This window comes from Macrobrachium nipponense, chromosome 17, assembly GCF_015104395.2.
Source record: "Macrobrachium nipponense isolate FS-2020 chromosome 17, ASM1510439v2, whole genome shotgun sequence".
Classification (NCBI taxonomy): Eukaryota; Metazoa; Arthropoda; class Malacostraca; order Decapoda; family Palaemonidae; genus Macrobrachium; species Macrobrachium nipponense.
This window is the reverse complement of record NC_087210.1, coordinates 45,126,084-45,135,707: the sequence shown is the minus strand read 5'-3', so window position 1 is coordinate 45,135,707 and position 9,624 is coordinate 45,126,084.

Here is a 9,624-nt window from a genome sequence, read left to right as displayed (position 1 = left end):
TACTACTGAAATTACTTTTCACATTGCCTAAAGGACTTTTATTTAACTGTTTGTATGTATTTTGATCACTCAAAAGATTATCCATTTTTCTGTATACTCACCTCTATTTAAAATAACCAGTGCATGTGATTGGTCGACTTTCCTCATGTGTATATTTTTATCATTTTTAAATTCATTGATGGCAGCCATGGATGGTTCTTTTAGGGGATTATACTTTTCTAGATTGCAGTCCTTTGGTAATTATATTTTGCTATTACTTATAGTTAACCCTGAATATATTGCTGTTGACAGACGTAAAATTAGAAATACAGGCAAAAAAATAAAATAATCTGATTATGTATTAGACAGAGAATGAGATGAGATGAAAAAGGCTGTATCAAAACAAAAATAAGCAAACAACACAATAATCTGCTTGTACGACCATATCATAGTCATTTCACTTGCAATTTGCACGCTTCTTTGTCAGAAGATGAATAGGCACTCGCCTCCAGAAGAATTTCAGCCCTTAAAGAAGATCCTACGCAGTAGGGGTTTTTTTTTCTTCTTCTTAATAATTTTGGAGTTAATGTAGTATTTAAGAACAAAACATAAAAACTTGCCGTGATTCATGGTAAAGAAACGCTATGAGTTTTGTCACCAAAACATGATTTCATCATAAATCTTATGTATTATGCGAGTTTCATTTTTGATAGCCCAGATACCATTAGGCTTACCTCTTTTCCTACATAGTCTGTAATCCCAACTTCTTGTTAAGTAAACAGAAGTAAGAGAAATAAAACTAGGCTTTACTTACAGTCAATCTCTTTTTTGGTAGATTAAACTATAGTAGACCATGCATGTAGAGTGAATTTCATATTAGGCTAAGCTTTCAAACAAGATTACCAAGATCTTATAGCTTATGAAATCATTCATAACTATCTCTTATAATTAATAACCACTTACTCTTGCATAAACGCCACTTACCAAAAAATCGGCATGAACAACAGGGATCACAGCCACAAGCAACTGAATAAAAAAACATCTGGTTTGTGACCTTGGGGAGTCTAAGTTTAATATACATCATTTTACTTTGTCTATCTGTTTTACTTTTGTCTTATGTATACAAAAGTGAAAAAATAACAAATCTAGTAACAATCCATTTCTTTTAGCAATTGAAAATTAGTCTTATTATTATTTCGGTAGTAGGATCCAATCAGCTGATTTTGAGACCGTAAACATTAACGTTACCTACTTAAATGCATAAGGCGGATGACCAGTTTATATATATATTATTATATATATATCTATATATATATATATGTATGTATATGTACTATATATATATGTGTATGTATATATTGTAATATTATATGTTACTTAAATAATATATATAATATATATGTATATATAATATTTTATAGTTATAATATATTAATATATTATGATGATGATATAACTTGAAAGTAATACAGTATAAGCAGATTCATTAAGTAAAACACCAATTTCATTACCCTTACCGTTATTATATACAGCTGTAGTAGCCTATTTGACGAATGCAAATGAATACTGCAAGTGTAATACCGAGCCTAGGCCATTATTTCACACGTATACATGTTGTATATCGTGTATGGTAATGCAATATGGTATCAATAGATAACAAAGTTGCTGTATAAAATTACATTATTGCTCATAAAACCATGGCAGGCTAGGGGTAAACACAGCCAGGCTACCTACCTATTGAATTGCGTCATTTTCGAGAGAAAAGGAGAGAGAGAGAGAATTTGTGTGTGTGTGTGTGTATTTATACAGTATACTTTGTTACAAATACGGGAGAAAAAGGTAAATAATTGTCTTTTGCATAAGATTTTCAGTTTAAACTACGATGGTCGTCGATAATAAGTGTGTGTGATAGTCTTCTTCCAGGCAATGCACACAATGTGCCAGATTATATGTGAATTTATGTTCCTAGACACCATTTACTCTTATGCCGAGAGTTGTTTCAGCAATGATTTATTGATACCATCAGAACCATTCTAGGTCTGAGATAGAAAACAACACACCAATATATAAATGGGTTCATTAAAAAACTTCATGTCAAGAAACAAAACAAAAAAAGCATACAAAAATCTCAGATTAGAAAACTGGTATTAAAGAATTTCTGGATATTTTCACCCCTGCTTTCTTATAGAATGTCTATATACGTATATATATACATACATATATATATATATATATATATATATGTGTGTGTGTGTGTGTATATATATACATAGTATATATATATATATATATGTATATATATACATAGTATATATATATATCATATATATATATATATATATATACTAGCTAACCAACCCAGCATTGCCCGGGTAATCTCTCTGTTTAATAGTTTTGCTACTGATTTTATATGTTTGATCTTTATTCTTTTGGGAGACATTGAGCTGAACCCTGGGCCTGCTACTCATTACAGTAAGAAAAATTGCAATGTACTTTACTCAGATATTTGGGGCTTAAGGTTAAATATTCTTGATCTCCAAAGTTGTGCCCATAACTACGATGTGATGTTATCTGAGACATTTGTAAGGTAACAAGTCAGAGGTTGAGTTTTTAATCCCGGTATTTGATGGACCTTATTTTGTTTATTGTCATAACATCCCACACGTGCGAGGTATGACTGTACAAACCAAGTCGGATGATATCGACGATTCTATGTGTAACTATCTTGTTGAAAGGATTAGTAAATAGGCTCAGTCACAGGATTCAAAAGCTTCATTCGTTATTTGTGGAGACTACTGCTAAGCACAGCGAAATTCAAATTACACAGATCAACATGGCCAGTCTGCTCTTGAGTTCTGTGGATCCCCCGTTTTTTCCCAGCTAATTGAGGAATCCTCTCGTGTTTCTGGTTACAGATTAGACCTCATATTCACAGATGTTCCAGCTATTGTCAAGTCGAAGGTTTGTGAATATATAGGCACTTCTGATCATTATGACATTGAGATGAAAATATCTGTCGTCTAGTATATCACTAAACGCCACCATTGGAAAAAAGGTCTAGCTGAAATCTAAAGCTTATTGGGATCGCATTACACTCAGACTTGTCAGGCACTTAATATTTCAGGTGTTATTTTAGCTCCTGATCCCAAGAAGTTCAATGAAATGCTGATGGCTATTTTAATAAGGTATGTCCCTAGCAAGGTCATCAAATTCAGGGCAAAGACCACCCTTGGTTTGATGATGGTATATGTAGTAAGCTTACCATAACAAACAGATCATATTCAAAATATGGAGACGAAATCGCCCAAATTTAAATTACACTATAATTTGTTGAAGAGGAAATTTTAAGGATTACTCAGGCTCTTCTGTGGTGGACCAAATTGGCATCCTCTATCTCTGGGTCAGGCTTGCCTTCCATGCCACGAATACCAACAGATGATGGTAGATTGGTTACTGGCCCAAGGGAAAAGGCTGAACTGCTTCATTGAGCTTTTGAAGCTAAACAGTCAGCTGAGGATGTCCCTCTCCCTGTTACTTGTCATCCTGAACTTATTCTTACAAAATTTGTATTTCACTGTAGGGGATGTTAAGAAAATTCTGGATAATCTTGATAGTTTGCGTAGTCTCCTAAGATTAGTAGATTCCATAGATTATTATATCGATGTAGAATCTTTGTGGATGAGCGGAAGCTTAGTAATATAGTGCCAGTTCCAAAAAGTGGCATATCTGCAGACTGCAGTAACTATAGGCCAATTTCTATCCTCCCTGTACTCCCCAAAGTTGCTGAAAGCTTATTTTTTAGTAATTATATAAGTATGTGAAATCTAAAATATTGTTAACTGATAGTCAATATGCATATAGGAAGCAGTAGGTACCTGAGATGCTTTTTTAGACTTGACATGGTATTTGCTAGCGAACCTTGATAAGGGTTTTGAGTGCAGAAAATTCAAATAGATTTTAATGGTGATTTCGATTTAGTAATTCACATGGCACTTATTTATAAACTTTAGAATCTTGGAGTTGGTGGATAAGTTTTAGGAATACTTCAAGATTCCCTTACGGGTAGGCAACAGCAAGTTACTGTCGATGGGATCTTTAGTGAACGAAGACCTATTGTGTCTGGGGTTCCACAGAGTAGTGTTTTTGGTCTATTGTTATTTTTAGTGTATACAAATGATATGGTTGTTGGCCTGGAAAACAAGATTGTTCAGCATGCCAATGATGCAACACTTGTGGGTGTACTAAAGTCTCCACTTCTGAGAAACGAAGCTGCCCTCCAGTAAATCGAAAACACTATTGATTAGCAGATCTTGTACAGATTTTCCGCCTCATCCTCCCTTACAGGTGGATGGAACTTTGCTGAATGAGTCTGAAACTCTAATTATTGAGAAACATCTAATGAAAGTTTCAACAAATGCCGCACGAAAGTTAGGTATTGTTCCAAAGGTCTCATATATTTACAACGATGATAAAATCAGTGCAACATGTTTTAGGTCATTTGTGCTTCCTTTGCTAGAATACTGTTCTCCGTATGGATGTCTGCTTCTGCCAGAGATTTACTGGTGGTAGGTTTCTGTTCCCTTATATTAGCAGTTATGACTTGGCCCATCGACGAATGGTCTTTACACCTTTGGATTGTGGAACAGCCTCCCAGAGGATTTCGTGCAGTTAGAACTTCAGAAGTTCTAGCGAACATGCAATGCATTATTACCCTAATAAAATTCAGCTTGTATTTTAATATTCTGCTTAAATTTTTCTTTGTTTAGTGATTTGTTAATTCATATTTTTTCTAATAATTGATATCCTGTTTCTGTATTTCCCATTACCTTCTGTCATTTCTTTCGAATGAACACCAGTTTCTTTGGGAGCTTGAATTTCAAGTCAGTGACCCCTGTGGGCTTGTTTCACACGAATAGGGTTCATTTTCTGAATAATAATAATAATAATAATAATAATAGCAACAACATTGTTGGTGCGATAAGTGATCCTGATCCCTTACATTTATATATATATATATATATATATATATATATATATATATATATATATATATATAAACTCACAATAACGTGATTAGAATATTTTAAGTAATAAAAGTCCACACTTATATAAGCTAACCTCATCAGCCGTACTGATTTTTGTTTTTTGAAGGTACAAATATATATTATCACGAAGGACAGAAAAGTCCTTAGAACAGCGATCACCGTACACTGTTTAAGATTTTTTTTTTTTACTTTTATAACTTTTTTTTACTACTGAGTCATGTTTTTAATACATAAATTTTGTATATTTTACAGCCCTGAAAATTTGGAAAATAAAAATATAATGCTACGCTGGCTTTTTCCGGCCTATTCACAGTGTATATATATATATATATATATATATATATATATATATATATATATATATATATATATATATATATATATATATATATATATATATATATATATATATATATATATATATATATATATATATATATATATATATATATATATATATATATATATATATATATATATATATATATATATATAGTATGATTTATTTCAGGTTTTGAGATGCTAAGGTGCATAAAGTACAGGTCATTTAATATTATTTCAAAAAGCCACAGTTTTTGCATTATGCTTAAAGTTTTGATATTCTGTCTACATTGTAGTCCGGCAGCATCTAAAGTGGATGGAATCTGTTATCACGCTAAATGTTAGACCTCTAGAAAGGTAAATCTCGCTCACCCGGACTGTGATTGACAGGTAACTGAGGTCTACAAAAATATAAAACCATGAACATTCGCTACGTATGTGCATATGTTTTTGAGGCCACCAAGACATCCCACATGTGTGTATGTATGTATAACTGAATCACGCAAGTTTGGAACGTGATAAATCCACAAATAAAGTTATAAGCCACGAAGGAAAGATAAACAACGGAGTTTCTGGAAGATCTTTCGACTCAACGTCCTTTACTTAGCAGACAAGACTCATATATATGTATGTATATATATAACTAAGATTATGCGCATAAGAAAGACCTCGGATTTAGTATCCGTATTGGTGTTTATTTTTAAAGATATCTTTGATATATCGTAGCTATATCAGTCCATGTCATGTTTATTTCATATATAAGGTCTTGAATTAATTTGTTTACGCATGCATACTGTGAGCTTGTTTTGAATGCGTATTTAATACTCAGCGTTATTGGAATTTGAAAGTATAATATTTTACAAGATACGAATATTGTAACTGCATTACACTGCACTTCACCCCAGTGTCTTTGGTCTGTGCGTAGGTATCGTTTTTCAAAATTCAAATCTAAAGACACTGTAATTTCAGTCAAACCTTCTGCGAGCACATGTTTGACTTTAAAGATAAAATCAGACCGCAACCTAAGAGCACGTCGCGGTGCCCATTCGTGATTTCTCCGGCGTGTCCTCGAGGGGCGCCTATTCAAATTTGGGCTTTTCAAAGGTCGGGACTGATCGATCGTGCCACAAGTATCTGTCGTGGAAGATTACCGAGAAAAGTCTCGGGTTATGAGAAATGTCTCGGTGTCCATTTCATCCTCATATGACCATCCTTTTGGTCTACTATGTTCTTACCTAATTCTGGTGCCTTTGTCGGTAAACTATTATTATTATTTTTTTTTTTTTTTTTTTTTTTTTTTCTCTATCACAGTCCTCCAATTCGACTGGGTGGTATTTATAGTGTGGGGTTCCGGGTTGCATCCTGCCTCCTTAGGAGTCCATCACTCTTCTTACTATGTGTGCCGTTTCTAGGATCACACTCTTCTGCATGAGTCCTGGAGCTACTTCAGCTTCTAGTTTTTCTAGATTCCTTTTCAGGGATCTTGGGATCGTGCCTAGTGCTCCTATGATTATGGGTACGATTTCCACTGGCATATCCCATATCCTTCTTATTTCTATTTTCAGATCTTGATACTTATCCAATTTTTCCCTCTCTTTCTCTTCAACTCTGGTGTCCCATGGTATTGCGACATCGATGAGTGATACTTTCTTCTTGACCTTGTCAATCAACGTCACGTCTGGTCTGTTTGCACGTATCACCCTATCCGTTCTGATACCATAGTCCCAGAGGATCTTTGCCTGATCGTTTTCTATCACTCCTTCAGGTTGGTGCTCGTACCACTTATTACTGCAAGGTAGCTGATGTTTCTTGCACAGGCTCCAGTGGAGGGCTTTTGCTACTGAATCATGCCTCTTTTTGTACTGGTTCTGTGCAAGTGCCGGGCATTCACTTGCTATGTGGTTTATGGTTCCACTTTTCGTATTGCACTTCCTACATATGGGAGAGATGTTATTTCCGTCTATCGTACTTTGAACATATCTGGTTCTTAGGGCCTGATCTTGTGCCGCTGTTATCATTCCTTCAGTTTCCTTCTTTAGCTCTCCCCTCTGTAGCCATTGCCAATTGTCATCGCTGGCTAGTTCTTTAGTCTGTCTCATGTATTGTCCGTGCATTGGTTTGTTGTGCCAGTCCTCTGTTCTTTCTGTCTTTCTCCGGTCTCTGTATATTTCTGGGTCTTCGTCTGCTTTTATTAGTCCTTCTTCCCATGCACTCTTTAGCCACTCGTCTTCACTGGTTTTCAGATATTGCCCCAGTGCTCTGTTTTCGATGTTGACGCAGTCCTCTATACTTAGTAGTCCTCTCCCTCCTTCCTTTCGTGTTATGTATAGTCTGTCCGTATTTGCTCTTGGGTGTAGTGCTTTGTGTATTGTCATATGTTTCCTGGTTTTCTGATCTATGCTGCGGAGTTCTGCCTTCGTCCATTCCACTATTCCTGCGCTGTATCTGATTACTGGCACTGCCCATGTGTTTATGGCTTTTATCATATTTCCGGCGTTGAGTTTTGACTTGAGTATCGCCTTGAGTCTCTGCATATATTCTTTCCTGATCGTGTCCTTCATCTCTTGGTGTTTTATATCTCCTCCTTCCATTATTCCCAGGTATTTGTATCCTGTCTCATCTATGTGTTTGATGTTGCTCCCATCTGGTAGCTTTATCCCTTCAGTTCTCGTTACTTTGCCTTTTTGTATGTTGACTAAGGCGCATTTTTCTATTCCAAACTCCATCCTGATGTCCCCAGATACAATCCTTACAGTCTGGATTAGGGTATCTGTTTCCTTGATGCTCTTACCATACAGCTTGATGTCGTCCATGAACATCAGATGGTTGATTCTGTTGCCTCTTTTCTTGAGTTGGTACCCGGCATCCATCTTCTGTAGTACTTTTGTCATGGGAATCATGGCTACTACGAAGAGTAGTGGGGACAGTGAGTCGCCCTGGAAGATCCCTCTCCTGATATTAACCTCTGCTAGTCTTATTCCAGAGCTTGTAAGTATTGTATTCCAGTTGTGCATTGTATTTTTGAGGAAGCTGATGGTATTTTCCTCTGCCCCATATATTTTCAGGCATTCTATTAGCCATGTGTGTGGTATCATGTCGAAGGCTTTCTTATAGTCTATCCATGCCATGCTTAGGTTGGTTTTCCTTCTCCTACTGTTCTTCATTACCATTTTGTCTATCAGGAGCTGGTCTTTTGTGCCCCTACACTTCCTTCTGCAGCCTTTCTGTTGGTGGGGGATGGTGTTTGTATCCTCTAGGTAGTTGTATAGCCTTTCACTGATGATACCTGTTAGTAACTTCCACATTATTGGTAGGCAGGTGATAGGCCTGTAGTTACTGGCTATATTTCCCTTACTCTTGTCTTTTTGTACTAAGGATGTTCTTCCTGTGGTCATACATTTGGGTGCTTGGTGATTTGAGATACAATGCTGGAGTTGTTCTGCTATTCGTGGGTGTAGGGCCTTGAAGTTTTTGAGCCAGTATCCATGGACTTCATCGGGACCTGGGGCTTTCCAGTTTGGCATTTTCTTTAGTTGGTGTCTGACTGTGTCTGTCGTGATCTCTGTGAATCTTTGTTTTATTCTCCCTGTTTCTTCTTCCTTGACTTCCTGGAGCCATGTTGCATGTTTGTTGTGTGATACCGGATTGCTCCATATGTTTTCCCAGAGTCTCTTACTTGGTTCGGCTTCAGGAATTTCTGGGTGGTTGCCTTCCCCTCTTAGTTGGCTGTATAGTCTTTTCTGGTTGGTTCCGAATAGTTTGTTCTGTTGGTATCCCTTATTCCTGTTCATGTACCGTTGGATCTTATGTGCTTTGGCCTTAAGCCTCTGTTTTACATCTTCTATTGTGTTGTTTAATCCCCTCTCTTGTACTTTGTATTTCTCGTTGAGTTCCTCCCTGGTTTTCTTGCTTCTTAGCCTTTTTTCTGCCATCTCTTTCAGTTTACTCAAGTCAGATCTCATCACCATGATTTGCTTTTCCAGGCGCCTTTTCCAAGGAGGTTGCTGTTTTGGTTTCTGTTGGGTTGGTTGTGCTGGTGGTGTTGGTGTTCGAATTCCCATCACTTCTGCTACTAATCTTGCTCCTGCATATGTCAAGTTATTTGTATCTATGATACTGGTGGTCACCATTATTATTATTATTATTATTATTATTATTATTATTATTATTATTGGTGATGATGATGATGATAATTTTGTTGGTGGTGGTCGTGGTACAATTGTGAAGTCTGGGACTGAAACAATTTGCAGACTGCTGCAACGCAGTCAGAAATCCATTT